Raw genomic sequence first — 17,229 nt, forward strand, 5'->3', positions numbered from 1 at the left:
TATACCTTTGTTCACTTTTACTAGTCTCTGTTTATTCTGCAACTCCCGTTTCGAGTTACTACTCTTAGCAACTGAACCAGTATCAATTACCGAGGGGTTGCTATAAACACTAGTAAAGTACACATCAATAATCTGTATATCAAATATACCTTTGTTCACTTTGCCATCCTTCTTATCCACCAAATAGTTGGGGTAGTTCCGCTTCCAGTGACCAGTCCCTTTGCAGTAGAAGCACTTAGTCTCAGGCTTAGGACCAGACTTAGGCTTCTTTACTTGAGCAGCAACTTGTTTGCCGTTCTTCTTGAAGTTCCCCTTCTTCCCTTTGCCCTTTTCTTGAAACTAGTGGTCTCGTCAATCATCAACACTTGATGTTTTTCTTGATTTCTACCTTCGTCGATTTCAGCATCACGAAGAGCTCGGGAATTACTTTCGTCATCCCTTGCATACTATAGTTCATCACGAAGTTCTACTAACTTGGTGATGGTGACTAGAGAATTCTGTCAATCACTATTTTATCTGGAAGATTAACTCCCACTTGATTCAAGCGATTGTAGTACCCAGACAATCTGAGCACATGCTCACTAGTTGAGCGATTCTCCTCCATCTTTTAGCTATAGAACTTGTTGGAGACTTCATATCTCTCAACTCGGGTATTTGCTTGAAATATTAACTTCAACTCCTGGAACATCTCATATGGTCCATGACATTCAAAACGTCTTTGAAGTCCCGATTCTAAGTCGTTAAGCATGGTGCACTAAACTATCAAGTAGTCATCATATTGAGCTAGCCAAACGTTCATAACGTCTGCATCTGCTCCTGCAATAGGTCTGTCACCTAGCGGTGCATCAAGGACATAATTTTTCTGTGCAGCAATGAGGATAATCCTCAGATCATGGATCCAATCCGCATCTTTGCTACTAACATCTTTCAACATAATTTTTCTCTAGGAACATATCAAAAATAAACAGGGAAGCAACAACGCGAGCTATTGATCTACAACATAATTTGCAAAATACTATCAGGACTAAGTTCATGATAAATTTAAGTTCAATTAATCATATTACTTAAGAACTCCCACTTAGATAGACATCCCTCTAATCCTCTAAGTGATCACGTGATCCATATCAACTAAACCGCGTCCGATCATCACGTGAGATGGAGTAGTTTCAATGGTGAACATCACTATATTGATCATATCTACTATATGATTCACGCTCGACCTTTCGGTCTCCGTGTTCCGAGGCCATATCTATTATATGCTAGGCTCGTCAAGTTTAACCTGAGTATTCCGCGTGTGCAACTGTTTTGCACCCGTTGTATTTGAACGTAGAGCCTATCACACCCGATCATCACGTGGTGTCTCAGCACGAAGAACTTTTGCAACGGTGCATACTCAGGGAGAACACTTATACTTTGATAATTTAGTGAAGGATCATCTTATAATGCTACCGTCAAACAAAGCAAGATAAGATGCATAAAGGATTAACATCACATGCAATCAATATAAGTGATATGATATGGCCATCATCATCTTGTGATCTCCATCTCCGAAGCACCGTCATGACCACCATCATCACCGGCGCGACACCTTGATCTCCATCGTAGCATCGTTGTCGTCTCGCCAACTTATTGCTTTTACGACTATCGCTACCGCTTAGTGATAAAGTAAAACTATTACATGGCGATTGCATCTCATACAATAAAGCGACAACCATATCGCTCCTGCCAGTTGCCGATAACTCGGTTACAAAACATGATCATCTCATACAACACATTATATCACATCATGTCTTGACCATATCACATCACAACATGCCCTGCAAAAACAAGTTAGACGTCCTCTACTTTGTTGTTGCATATTTTATGTGGCTGCTACGGGCTTAGCAAGAACCGTTCTTACCTATGCATCAAAACCACAACGATAGTTTGTCAAGTTGGTGCTGTTTTAACCTTCGCAAGGACCGGGCGTAGCCACACTCGGTTCAACTAAAGTGAGAGAGACAGACACCCGCCGGTCACCTTTAAGCAACGAGTGCTCCAAATGGTGAAACCAGTCTCGCGTAAGCGTACGCGTCATGTCGGTCCGGGCCGCTTCATCTCACCATACCGCTAAACCAAAGTATGACATGCTGGTAAGCAGTATGACTTATATCGCCCACAACTCACTTGTGTTCTACTCGTGCATAGCATCAACGCATAAAATCTGGCTTTGATACCACTGTTGGGGAACGTAGTAATTTCAAAAAAATTCCTACGCACACGCAAGATCATGGTGATGCATAGCAACGAGAGGGGAGAATGTTGTCCACGTACCCTCGTAGACCGACAGTGGAAGCATTATCACAACGCGGTTGATGTAGTCGTACGTCTTCACGATCCGACCGATCAAGTACCGAACGTACGACACCTCCGAGTTCTACACACGTTCAGCTCGATGACGTCCCTCGAACTCCGATCCAGCCGAGTCTTGAGGGAGAGTTTCGTCAGCACGACGGCGTGGTGACGATGATGATGTTCCACCGTCGCAGGACTTCGCCTAAGCTCCGCAACGGTATTATCGAGGTGTAATATGGTGGAGGGGGGCTCCGCACACGGCTAAGAGATCTCAAGGATCAATTGTTGTGTCTCTAGGGTGCCCCCCTACCCCCGTATATAAAGTAGCAAGGGAGGAGGAGGCCGGCCCTAGGAGGGGGCGCACCAAGTGTGGAGTCCTACTAGGACTCCCTAGTCCTAGTAGGATTCCACCTCCCATATGGAATAGGAAAAGAGGAAGGGAAAAAGAGAAGGAAGGAAGGGGCGCCCCCCCTTCCCTAGTCCAATTCGGACCAGACCAAGGGGAGGGGTGCGGCCACCCTTGAGGCCCTTTTCCTTCTTTCCCGCATGGCCCAATAAGGCCCAATACGTATTCCCGTAACTCTCCGGTACTCCGAAAAATATCCGAATCACTCGGAACCTTTCCGAAGTCCGAATATAGTCGTCCAATATATCGATCTTTACGTCTCGACCATTTCGAGACTCCTCGTCATGTCCCCGATCTCATCCGGGACTCCGAACTCCTTCGGTACATCAACATACATAAACTCATAATAAAACTGTCATCGTAACTTTAAGCGTGCGGACCCTACGGGTTCGAGAACTATGTAGACATGACCGAGACACGTCTCCGGTCAATAACCAATAGCGGGACCTGGATGCCCATATTGGCTCCCACATATTCTACGAAGATCTTTATCGGTCACACCGCATAACAATATATGTTGTTCCCTTTGTTATCGGTATGTTACTTGCCCGAGATTCGATCGTCGGTATCTCGATACCTAGTTCAATCTCGTTACCGGCAAGTCTCTTTACTCGTTCCGTAACACATCATCCCGCAACTAACTTATTAGTCACAATGCTTGCAAGGCTTATAGTGATGTGCATTACCGAGTGGGCCCGGAGATACCTCTCCGACAATCGGAGTGACAAATCCTAATATCGAAATACGCCAACCCAACAAGTACCTTTGGAGACACCTGTAGAGCACCTTTATAATCACCCATTTACGTTGTGACGTTTGGTAGCACACAAAGTGTTCCTCCGGTAAACGGGAGTTGCATAATCTCATAGTCATAGGAACTGTATAAGTCATGAAGAAAGCAATAGCAACATACTAAACGATCGAGTGCTAAGCTAACGGAATGGGTCAAGTCAATCACGTCATTCTCCTAATGAGGTGATCTCGTTAATCAAATGACAACTTATGTCTATGGCTAGGAAACATAACCATCTTTGATTAACGAGCTAGTCAAGTAGAGGCATACTAGTGACACTCTGTTTGTCTATGTATTCACACATGTATTATGTTTCCTGGTTAATACAATTCTAGCATGAATAATAAACATTTATCATGATATAAGGAAATATATAATACTTTATTATTGCCTCTAGGGCATATTTCCTTCAGTAATCTCTACTTAAACATGGTGCTCAACGCTATATATTATTTCCCAATGATGTATGGCTATCCTATGATGTTTGAGTAGATCTGTTTTGTCCTATGGGCTATTTGATGATCAAGATTGGTTTGAGTTTCATGTTTTATTATTGGTGTTGTCCTATGGTGCTCTCCGTGTCGCGGAAGCGTGAGGGATCCCCGCTGTAGGGTTTGCAATATGTTCATGATTTGCTTATGGTGGATGGCGTGAGTGATAGAAGCACAGACCCGAGTAAGTAGGTTGTTTGCGTATGGGATAAAGAGGACTTGATGCTTTAATGCTATGGTTGGGTTTTACCTTAATGATCTTTAGTAGTTGCGGATGCTTGCTAGAGTTCCAATCATAAGTGCATATGATCCAAGTAGAGAAAGTATGTTAGCTTATGCCTCTCCCTCAAATAAAATTGCAATAATGATTACCGGTCTAGTTATCAATTGCCTAGGGACAAATAACTTTCTCGTAACAAAAAGCTCTTTACTAATTTAGTTGTGTCTTTATCTAAACAGCCCCTAGTCTTTATTTACGTGCTCTTTACTTTCTTGCAAGCTTACCCAAAAACACCTACAAAGTACTTCTAGTTTCATACTTGTTTCTGGTAAAGCGAACGTCAAGTGTGTGTAGAGTTGTATCGGTGGTCGATAGAACTTGAGGGAATATTTGTTCTACCTTTAGCTCCTCGTTGGGTTCAACACTCTTACTTATCGAAAGAGGCTACAATTGATCCCCTATACTTGTGGGTTATCAAGACGCAGGACGGGATCCCCATCCAGAACGCCTGGAACATCCAGCACCTTCGGAAGTTCTACCCATGAAGCAAGGCCCAGTGCCTGTGAAGGTCTCCGCTCGTGACACTCTCATGTAATAATGAGTGGGGCTGTATACACCCCGGAGTCTCCAGAGTGCCGCCCTCCGGCCTCGGGGGCTCCCCCCACGTCCTAGTGGCAGCACTTAGCTCCGCGCTAGTGAGAAGTCTAGACTAGGTGCCGGACGCGGCTGTTCATTTGCTTTCTGTAGCTGGTTTGCAACCCTTTTAATGAAATTTGGAGTTCGCATGCTTTCAGTTTCCTGACCGACTTCCCCCTTCGTTTTCTCTTTTGCGTTTTGGCCCTGGTTGGGGAGGAGCGGCAGTTGCCCGTCGCTCCCTATCGCGCATCTCGCGCATGGGGGCTGGGCAGGTGTGTGCGCGTGACGGGCTCTCCCCGCGCGACAAACACACTTCGCCGTAGCCCCGCTCCCTCGGAGCTCCGGCTTTTCTATTCTCGCGAGACGCCCTCGAGCAAGATCGTGACCTACGCACCCTCTTGATGTCCCTGCCCCCCCGACGGGCTCACACCCGAGGGCTCACGCGAAGAAGAATAAGACACCCGACAAAGCTTTCTAAAGACCCTGCAGCTTCGTGACACCCCCTGAGGTCGGGGACTCCCGAGCCGACAGCAAGAAGGGCCTCACCAGGTAGTAGAATGCGCGCTCTCGCGAGAAGGGGAACTACCGCAAGCATATTGCTACCTCTTGAGCATGCGTTGGTTTTCCCTTGAAGAGGAAAGGGTGATGCAGCAAAGTAGTGTAAGTATTTCCCTCAGTTTTTGAGAACCAAGCTATCAATCCAGTAGGAGGCCACACGCAAGTCCCTCGTACCTATACAAAAAAAATAAGAACCTTGCAACCAACGCGATAAAGGGGTTGTCAATCCCTTCACAGCCACTTGCAAAAGTGAGATCTGATAGAGATGATAAGATAATATTTTTGGTATTTTTATGATAAAGATTAAAAGTAAAGAAAGCAAAATAAACGGCGACAGAAATAGCTAGTTGACGGGAGATTAATATGATGAAAATAGACCCGGGGCCCATAGGTTTCACTAGTGGCTTCTCTCAAGATAGCATAAGTATTACAGTGGGTGAACAAATTACTGTCGAGCAATTGATAGAAAAATGCATAATTATGAGAATATCTAGGCATGATCATGTATATAGGCATCACGCCCGCGACAAGTAGACCGAAACGATTCTGCATCTACTACTATTACTCCACACATCGACCGCTATCCAGCATGCATCTAGAGTATTAAGTTCATAAGAACAGAGTAACGCATTAGGCAAGATGACATTATGTAGAGGGATAAACTCAAGCAATATGATATAAACCCCATCTTTTTATCCTCGATGGCAACAATACAATACGTGTCGTTTCCCCTTCTGTCACTGGGATCGAGCAACGCAAGATTGAACCCAAAGCTAAGCACTTCTCCCATTGCAAGAAAGATCAATCTAGTAGGCCAAACCAAACTGATAATTCGAAGAGACTTGCAAAGATAACACATCATACATAAAAGAATTCAGGGGAGATTCAAATATTGTTCATAGATAATCTTGATCATAAACCCACAATTCATCGGATCTTGACAAACACACCGCAAAAAGAGTTACATCGAATAGATCTCCAAGAAGATCGAGGAGAACTTTGTATTAAGATCCAAAGAGAGAGAAGAAGCCATCTAACTAATAACTATGGACCCGAAGGCCTGTGGTAAACTACTCACACATCATCGGAGAGGCTATGGTGTTGATGTAGAAGCCCTCCGTGATTGATTCCCCCTCCGACGGAGCGCCGGAAAAGGCCCCAAGATGGGATCTCACGAGTACAGAAGGTTGCGGCGGTGGAAATAGGGTTTCGTGGTGCTCCTGGTTGGTTTCGGGGTACATGGGTATATATAGGAGGAAGAAGTAGGTCGGTCGAACTGCGAGGGGCCCATGAGGGTTGGGGCGCGCCCAGGGGCAGGCGTGCCTCCCTGCCTCGTGGCCTCCTCGTTGATTTCTTGATGTCCACTCCAAGTCGTTTGGATCACGTTTGTTCCAAAAATAACTCTCCCGAAGGTTTCATTCCGTTTGGACTCCGTTTGATATTCCTTTTCTGCGAAACACTGAAATAGGCAAAAAAACAGCAATTTGCACTAGGCCTTGGGTTAGTAGGTTAGTCCCAAAAATAATATAAAAGTGCTTAGTAAAGCCCATTAAACAACCAAAACAGATAATATAATAGCATGGAACAATCAAAAAATATAGATACGTTGGAGATGTATCACATATCAAGCTAAGTATCCTACCATACCATTTGGAGATTGAGCACCGCGGCATAACATTGGAGCAATAAGCATAACATAGCAGCATAAATGCCATAGTTCACTACACGCCCCCACAGGGCCCCATGCTTGTTTCTAATTGCAGGAAGAAAGAAATGGATAAACAAAAGCGACCACAACAACTCGCGAGGGTTGGCTCCAAGGCCCCCCCGGACTCAGCCGGAGCCTTCCTCGTGCTGCACTGGAGCGCGGCGAGACGACCCGCCATCGTCCTCAAAGCGATCCCGGCGGCATGGCGGCTGGTCATAGCCGCCGCTGCTGGTGCTCTCACTGGAGGAGGAGCCGCCGCCGCTGGACGAGCCGCGGCCGTCGTCGAGGGCGAGCTCGCCTTCCGCGTTGTATCGGCCGTCATCAAGGCCAAGCCCACCGTCGGCGTCACACCCTGCGCGGCGACCATCTTCCCCAAACGCCCTCACGTAGAGGGTCGCGACGCTGTCGTATTTGAAGTGGAGGGTGCACCTCCTGCTCAGGTCGTGCGCACGGGCGAACGTCTGCCAGCCGCAGGACAAGACCGCGTTGCCCGCGGCGGAAACCTCCACCGCGGCCCATGAGGCCTTGCTGCAGCAGCGGTCGGCTTGCAGCCAGAAGCCGCCGAGACCCGTGGCCGGTAGCTCGCTGGCAAAGGAGCGCAGGAGATGGAGCCAGGTGCCGGCCGGCCTCTCCGACCACATGACGAACTCCGGGAGCACCTCCGCCGAATGGAAGCGCGGCCGAGGAGGCCGGGCGACTATGGCGTGCCTCCCCTCGGCGCAAGTGCTTCCCCGCCTTGGGTGGACCCCGCCGCGAGAGGAAGCACCGCTGCAGCCACCGAGGATGACACCGGTCCCCGAAGGAGTACGCCCGCGCCCGGAGGGCCACAGCAGGAGTCGCGGCGTGCTTGTGGGGGCGCCCCCGCCCCCTCTTGGGCGGCGGCGAGCCGGGCCCCTCCTGGCGAGCCTTCCCCTTCTCCGTGACCGAGAACCTCTTCGTCGGCTCCATGGGAGCCGCGGCAAGATGGCGAGGCTAGGAGAAAGAAGAAGGAACAAGCGGCGAGAAGACAGACATGAGCGAGGGGGCTCTGCCCCTCCCCTCATTTATAGCCAGAAGGAGGCCAACCGTCGGCCCCCATGATCACACGTAATGATGGTTCCCTTCTGCATGCAGCAGGGTCTCGTCAAGTCGAACGTTTGCCGAGGCAGCGTGGGGAAGCGGAGGCGCCCACGTCCCATCAATCGCCATGCATCAACCGAGGCCGCAGGCGGTTGGGACCTGCGGCGCTCCGCACTTGCCCTTTGGCTTCGCCTCGAAGCCAAGTTCGAGCGCGCCTTGGGCCCGGGGGCTACTGACGGCATTTTGGGAACGGGGGTGCCCAGACTTTCCTGCCTGCGGCCCGTGGCGTGGCTCCGTCGGCGGCCCGGTACGACCCAGCTTTAGCAGCAGCAACTCAAGACCCTTGTGAGGGGCCAAGCCTCGCGAGGTGTGAGACACCAAGACCTCCCTGGGGGCAGCCTCACTAGGCTGGCTCCCGAGGAGCTGAGATATCTATGCAGGGCACACCTCACGAGGCTCACATGACGTGAGCCATGATGACCAAGGCCAGGTGGGCGCCGGCGGGCACAGTATAGCAGTTTCCTCTTTGTTGCTAAGGAAGCAAGCGCATGCGCAGGGTCCCGAGGCATCAGGCAAAGGTTTCCATATCGGTGCAACAAGACCAAGACCGCCAGGACGGTAGACGGAGGTCATCGTGGGGCCCACGGCAGTGTCACCACCAGAGCCTTTTGTAGGCGAAGACTACTTTTGTCAGGATAGCTTGTACTAGTTGTCTCCCTTCAAATTTGGTCATTGTGGGATCCCTTTTCTCGCCTACATTTGGGAAGAGGACCAAGGCCACTATAAATAGGACTTAGCCACCACCATAGCGAGGCATCTCAATTCGGGGCTATTCTACCCTGACCACCTCACCAGCTCATCGAGCTCAAGAACACCTCACCTCCTGAGGCTGTTCATCCACTGTACTAGTTCATCCTCAGCCCCTTGAGGCAATCCACCACAAAGCTGGAGTAGGGTATTACACCGCAAGGTGGCCCGAACCAGGATAAATCTCTGTGTCTCTCGTTCTTTGGGTTTGTCGAGCTAGGCTGTGGGATCATTGAGCAGGCGGACCGGGGAGAGAGAGTTCTTCCCGCGCACCCCAGAGTTCGAACCTCTCAAGGGTCTGCGGAACCGTAATCCGATAGTGTTGGCTCCTTGCGCGCCTCCCCTAGAAGGGGCATTACGTTCCTATGGCGCATAACTTTAAGTTAAAATTTCCCTAGGTAACTGAGAAGCCAAAACAACATAAACGTCTGGATCGGCTACACCGAGCAACGACGCACTTCGGGCTCGTGCGCAGGCAGGCTTCTGTCAAAGACCTAGCCCAGAATAAGCATGCCCAGGTGGCCTTAACCACCCAAAAGGCAGTCGCGAACCTCTTCAAAGGACTCGACCGTCTAAAGCATAAAGCATGTAAAACGACTGAAAGTGCATCAAGTGCGCCCTTAGTGGTTTTGGCGTATTGAAGAAAAATAGGTCGAGGAACTAATGTGTTTGTGAGTATACACATGAGACAGAGTCCCAGAAGATTTGGTTTAACACATGGAAGACGACCCCTAAAAATGGATTTCTTCAAATGAAGAATTTGGTGATGAAATTGGTACGGCCTTCGAAGAAATTGATGTGAAGACTTTGAGGCTTGAGGACTTTGTTTCCATAGTTTCTTTTTCTTATTCTTTGAGTCATAGGAAAAAATGTACTATTAAAGGGGGTCTAGGTGAAACATATTCAACATTTCCAAAGTGATGCTCAAACTTACTCAAACCCATACACAAAAGCCACTTCGAGTGAAGCCTTGGGATATCTCCAGTACAGCTGACACATTTGCTAGCGACGGCGATGAAGTTCATCTGGTCGCTGACGAATTTGGTCACGCTGAGGAGCTAGGAGTTCGCCAGTGCGATCTGCCTAAAAGTGAGGAAATTGAGTGCCCCGACGAATTTGAGAGTTCAAATTCTGCCGTTGTTGAGCCGCGTGCCAGCTGTCGAGTGGATCCTTATCCTGACAACGGCCGAATCCGAGAAGGGCATTTATGACAATTCATGTTGGGTTGCCTCCTGGCTATAACCCCCCCCCCACCACCACCACCAACAACCACTTGTTGGTTGGCTGCTCCGAGAGAACTTGACACTTTCCATTTGAGAGCAACCCATCCTCTGACGACTTTGAGAGAATCCTAAGCGAGGAAAAACCCAAAGCCAAAGTGATTGAGCATCACTGAAGAGATTGATCTGTGTTATCCGACGAATGTTACCTTTGAAGATTGTCATTCTTCCAGACGGTTAGGCATCAAGTTCTGAGTACACCAAGAGTCATTGTGGTGTGCCAGTGAACAAGTCTCTGAAGGTTTGGGAAGTCTACCTTGAAGACTTAACAAGAGCGATTGGGCGAGGTCTGGGGGCCTTAGCTCAAGAGGAATATGGTGAGGACTATATGTCCTTAGAGTTGCGACTCAGCTGCCTCAACTAGGCGTACAATTGATGCAACAACTAGAACTAGTCTACCAAATTGCATTGTCTTCACCGAGCCAACCCAGTTACAAACCTAAACCCTCCCTTACATTATTCCGCTGCTGAAGAATTTGTGATCTATGCTCTAACGAATTTGAACTGAAGTATTTCATCATGCTATCTTTCATTTCCTCAGTTCCTATTCTTCATGCGTGTATGATTGTATGATTGCATGTTCTTCACTCTTACGTATCCTAATTGCATGTACTCTGATTCTTTGATGACTTAGTTTCCCTTGTGTTTCTATTTCTTCACTCAGATGTTCGTCAAATTCTTCAGAGTTTGACGAATTTCTAAAAATCTCCCATTCAGCGCCCCTCTCGGAGATAACCTGCGCTTTCAATTGGTATCAGAGCAAGGTACTCCCTTGTTCTGTGTGATTTTGGTTTAACCACCAGGAGTTTTAGTTTTGCCAATCGCAGGTATGATCAAGGTTTCTGCTGCGTGCCCCATCTTTGATGGCACAGACTATCCTTACTGGAAGAGCAAGATGCGTATGCATCTTGAGGCAATTCACAACGATCTATGGTTCGTCGTTGAGAACAGCGTTCCCACTGTTGCTCCCAGCATCAACGCTGCTAATGTGAAGAGATTCAAGCAACTCGACTCTCAAGCCAAGAACATCATATGTGGACATCTCAACAAAGGGCAGTATGGCAGAGTGAGTGTGTCGGTGTCAAAACCGGCGGATCTCGGGTAGGGGGTCCCGAACTGTGCGGCTAAGGCGGATGGTAACAGGAGGCGGGGGACACGATGTTTACCCAGGTTCGGGCCCTCTCGATGGAGGTAATACCCTACTTCCTTCTTGATTGATCTTGATGATATGAGTATTACGAGAGTTGATCTACCACGAGATCGTAGAGGCTAAACCCTAGAAGCTAGCCTATGGTATGATTGTTGTTGTCCTACGGACTAAACCCTCCGGTTTATATAGACACCGGAGGGGGCTAGGGTTACACAGAGTCGGTTGCAAAGGAGGAGATCTACATATCCGTATTGCCAAGCTTGCCTTCCACGCCAAGGAGAGTCCCATCCGGACACGGGTCGAAGTCTTCAATCTTGTATCTTCATAGTCCAACAGTCTGGCCAAAGGATATAGTCCAGATGTCCGAGGACCCCCTAATCCAAGACTCCCGCAGTAGCCCCTAAACCAGGCTTCAATGACGATGAGTCCGGCGCGCAGATTGTCTTCGGCATTGCAAGGCGGGTTCCTCCTCCGAATACTCCATAGAAGATTTTGAACACAAGGATAGTGTCCGGCTCTACAAAACAAATTCCACATACCACCGTAGAGAGAATAATATTTCCACAAATCTAATTTGCTGACAGCTTTTCATAACATGACGTACTGCCGTGGTCTGGTCATGACGAACCGTTTTTCCGAGCCTGCCACTGCACGTGTTGCGAGGCGGTTTTATTGGCACGTCCTGTCGAAGCAGAGATCGTGTCCCTTTTTTCACGGGATTCTCATCAATACGGGCGTGGATAACCCCATCGTGCCTGCTGGTATGACTCCTCGATTTTAGGCAAGTTCCAAACGGCCACGCGGAGGACGCTTGATATTCACCCTCTTTATAAAGGGGCCAAGGCCTGTCCTTTTCTTCTCGCACTCAATCGAATCCTTCCCACCTCGAGTTCCAACACCCAAGGCTCAGGCTAGGCGCTTCGGACCTTCAGTCATGTCCGGATCCAACCTTCAAGGTCGGTGGATGCCCTCCTCTGTCACAGAGGAGGACATCAAGAAGCTAAGAGAAGCCAGGTATCTGACCGCCGAAATCTCGCACAGGCTGCCTGCTCGAGGGCAGGTCATCCCCACTCCCGAACCCAACGAGAGTGTCGTATTTATTTCCCACTTCCTCCGAGGGCTAGGCTTTAGTCTTGATCCCTTTGTCAGAGGGCTTATGTTCTACTACGGGCTCGATTTCCATGATCTGGCTCCGGATTACATCCTTCACATCTCGTCGTTCATCGTCGTGCGTGAAGCCTTCCTCCGCATCACCCCACACTTCGGCTTATCGCTCAAAACCTTCAATGTGAAGCCGAAGATGATTGAGGGGCGACACGCAGAATGCGAAGGCGCCATAATAAACAAAGGCGCCAATGCCCCAAAGCCAAAGGGTTCCTTCCCGGAGACATCCAAGTTATGGCAGCGGGAGTGGTTTTACATCACCGCTCCCTGAAGCGCTAAGTGGGTAGCTGCCCCCGCCTTCCGTCCGAGCCCCCCGCCACAATTGGCGTCATGGGTCAACAAAGGGCTGGACTGGGGGCCAGCTAATGATGTGCCGACGTTGCGGAGCCGCATCCGAGATCTCTTCAAGGGAGATGTCAGCCTTGTCAAGGTAATGCAAGTCATGCTAGTTCGTCGGGTCCTGCCATGCCAATGTCGACCTCTCCGTATGTGGGAGTTCAACCCGGAAGGATCGCGAACTATTCAGCAATTCTTCGGCGCGACGCTCGAAGAGATGTATGGATTGTTCTTCGGATCACGAATAAAGTGTCCGGACACCACCGAGGATGCGGGTCTGAACTGCAATCGTCCAGACACCCAAGTAAGTAATTCCGCGGCCGAACACGTTGTCTTTTAATTTACCACAACATCATTCTGAAAAGTCGCCTTTTGACCAGGGCTGGATAAAAAACGCGAAGATGATCAGGTGTTCGACCCCCCTTCCCGAGGGCTCACCGGATCCTGTACTAGCCAGGATGCTTGAGCTTGCGCCTTATCAAGCGCCATCAGGGGAAGATAAAGGGAGGAACAAAGAAGCCGAAAGCGAGCCTCACTCATTATTCATCCAAACCGGGGGAATTAGTGCCTCCGTGAAGGAGGATAACTGGGGAGAAGAATCTAAAATTCCCTCTCCCCAAGGAAGGAAGAGGGGCGCCTCTGAAGACTTGGAAACAATGGTTTTCAAACGAGGGAAGAAACCTTTGTCAGAGGGCCCTACCCCGGAGGGCATCCTTACTGCACAGTACCCGCAAGGGGACCAGCCCTCCATCGAGCTATAAGTAAACAAAAGTACTTTATAGTAAATGTACCCTGCTTCACTTCTGAGAACAATAACCGAGACGTATGTCTTGTAGTTCGGATCATAGCCCTTCTCGACAGAGTTCGTCTTCGGGGGATCTTCTTCCGGAGATGATGGAGAGCGAAACACCTCCCCGTGCATCCCTGCCTCGTGACACGGATGACCCTGAGGTGTCGTCATGGAGGATTTCTCCTGATCCGCCAAGGCCAGAGGGTAACCCTTCGGCCACCCGAAGTCCGGAGTATTCGGCTCCTAAGGAGAGCAACAGAAAGAGTCCGGGACTGTCCAGTGCGCGACCAGACGTACTGATGAATCTTCTGGAGCAAGCGGCTATCTCAGAAGCGCATCGTACGCTAATCGGTACGGTGGTTGAGAGGATTTCATCCGCCGAAAGCAGGTTGCATGAAGCTTTTATGAGCTTGCTGAGAGGCTTTGAGGTACACAAAGTAATATATATTTTTTGATGGTACCGCACACGCTAGGTGTGCCCTATGCAGATAGTAGCCCCTGAGACTCTGGTTGCTGTCGAAAAAGACGGCAAATAGAGGATCATAGTCCCAGGTAATAACCGTGCTGCTTTCACGTGCAGGCGGCTGAGGGTCCGGTGGCTAGGTGGACTGGTGAGTTTGCCGAACTGAAGCGACAACTTGATGCGGCAGATGCCGACATCGTGCTTGTAAACAAGCGGCTTGACGAGGCACAGGGTATGTATTCTCCTATGATCAACACATATTAAGAGGAGCATGATGCTAGTATCTGTAATATGCTGTGACTGCAGATGGAGCTGCCGCCGTGGAGACCCTTCGGGCGGAACTTGCCCGAGCCAAGGAACAAGCCAGGAAGAGTGATGCGGCCGCCCTAAAGGCGGTCGAAGAGCTAAGAGCCGAACAGGCCGCGCATTGCCAGAGCAAAGAGAAAATAGCCACGATGGCTGTTGAGCTGAAAGATGTCGCCGACCGTTATGAGCTTCTTGAAAAGGAAAGCCAAACGAAGACGGCGGACCTGGAGAAAGCCACAGTAGCAGCCAAGGAAGCCCGCTCTAAAATCAGAGCGGCGAAGGAGGAGCTACGTCAAGCTGGAGATATCACGGCTGGGAAGCCCTTTTTGTTATGGACGAAGTTCGGATATCCTAAGTATGCCCTTCTAGATCAATTATGGAGTTCTGCGGACGCGTACCTGGATATGGCAGCAAGTGCTGCTGATGCGACCAAGTTTTTCGAAGATCAAAAGGATCACGAAGTGGAAAAGTTGTTCTGGTCGCAGTTCAATGCTCCGGCACGTCCGCTGCTGTTAAATGAGCAAATGGCCGAGTGGGCCGAGCTCCATAGGTTGTCCGGGCTTGCTATGAGGTCTGTTGTGGATCATCTTTGGCCGGAAGGACCAAGGCCAAATAGTTATTTTGGCTTAGTGCAACGATTCCTTGGTGTTGTGCCGCATATCGACGCTGTGAAGAGGTCGGCGTGATAGAGGGTGCGCGGATGGCTCTTGCCCGTGTCAAGACATACTGGGCAGAGATGGAGGCCAAAGCTATTGCAACCCAGAGTTCGGCCGTAGGCCGGATATTGGCCGAGCACTATTTTGAAGAAGTCTTAGAAGGCGCTCGTTTAATAGAGGCTCAGTGCTCGAAGAGTATCATGTTCTAGTGACATGTATCCCAATTGTAAGAACAATGTTATCTTAATTATAAAGGCTGTGTTTATACTTTTGCCTGAAAGTATTATTATGCCTCCTGTGCGGTCGTTTATGTATGTATATATATACTGAAAGTTTGCAGTCGTCGGCTTCAGCCCCCACGCATATAATGCGGGGGTGTTCGCAAAAGCGCGTCTTCACACTTGATCCAACATCTTGGTCCATTAAGGAGGTGGTAGCACGGCAAACGAGGCAATCAGACTATTGTGCTTTAACACTTTCACTTAACCATAGGAGTTTGACAGTGGGGCTACTATATAGCCCCTGGTATTTCCGCGGCTATCCGAATACGGTGCGCGTACGTACATGACCGGGAAAACCGGCCCTTCGTTAATGCGGAGGAATCCCGAAGATTCCGCTAAGTCATCGAGTGGTTGACCAGTCTCGCGCTTTATCATGACAGTCAGTTTTCGGCTTTCTCTACTGAGGTGCTCATCCGGATGAACCAGGGCACAATCGCAGTAGTTCTCCCGGTGCCACCCTAGCCGATAGAGCGGAACATAAGGTAGCAAAACGTGGGAGCCGGACAAACCCAACATTTGACCAAAGACATGATTCGGAGCTGATGCATATAAGGCCAGACTCCCGACGCCGAACACTCCCTAAGGTATTCGGTCTTTACAACATATACCGGGCTGAGTAATGCCCTTGATAATGAACCCCGAGTGTCCAGGCACGTGCATTATTCTGACGTGGTGAAATGCCAATAACGTCAGCATCCCTCTCGGTTATACTGAGTATCCGGAGGATGTGAAGCAACAAGAGACAGTAAAAAAGGTTTACACAGGGTCTTAATCTAAAAAGAAACCTTTGAGCGGGGCCCTGCTGCACGTCTGCGCCTGTGTCTCCGTTGTGCCGTACCCTGGAAGGGTGTAGCACGATTATCATCTGCAAAAGTGAAGAACTTAGGTGAAAGTTGTCGTGCGAAAAATTGGTTATTCTTAATAAATCATTAAAATTCAAGATAAGTAAGGTCGAGCCGAACTGTAGTCCTATGTACATGCGGGAAGCCCCTGGTACCGCCTATGGGGGTATATCGATCAAACCAATCTCAGGTTTATCTAAGCTGTTACAGCTAGTGATGCGCCGGACTCGTCTAGCCGTGCCCGCGGTCTTGACGACCGGTCGTTTATTCTGGTTGGAGGAGCCGTTTTAGTGTTCGGCTGCTAAAGCCGACACACGTTCCTCCACGCTCAACATTTCCGCTAACTGTGATGATGCCACATGGACCGGGCATCTTAAGCTTAATAGAAGCGTAATGCGGTACTGCATTAAAATGAGCGAAAGCTGTTCTTCCGAGTAGTGCTTGATAGCCGCTTCGGAATGGAGCGATGTCAAAGGTTAACTTTTCACTTCGGAAGTTGTCGGGAGAACCGAATACAACCTCTAGTACTAGAGAGCCCGTATAGCGGGGCCTCTGGGCCTGGTATTACTCCTTTAAAGGTAGTATTGTTGTGGCTGATTCTTGTCGGGTCTATCCCCATTTTGCAGACTGTGTCCTAATACATCAGATTAAGACTACTGCCGCCGTCCATGAGGACTTGGCTGAAATGGTATCCGTCGATAATTGGGTCTAGCACCAAGGCAGCCAATCCTCCGTGCCGGATACTTGTCAAGTGATCCCTGCGATCAAAAGTGATCGGGCAGGCCAACCAAGGGTTGGACTTAGGGGTGACGGGCTCTACGGCGCGTATGTCTCGGAGTGCATGTTTGCTTCTTCTTTTTGTTACGTGAATCATGTTCACTGTTTTGACCTCTGGTGGGAATTTTTTCTGTCCCCCAGTGCTTTGCTGGCGAGGCTCATCCTCGTCTTC

Source organism: Aegilops tauschii, chromosome 3 (genome assembly GCF_002575655.3).
Source record: "Aegilops tauschii subsp. strangulata cultivar AL8/78 chromosome 3, Aet v6.0, whole genome shotgun sequence".
NCBI lineage: Eukaryota > Viridiplantae > Streptophyta > Magnoliopsida > Poales > Poaceae > Aegilops > Aegilops tauschii.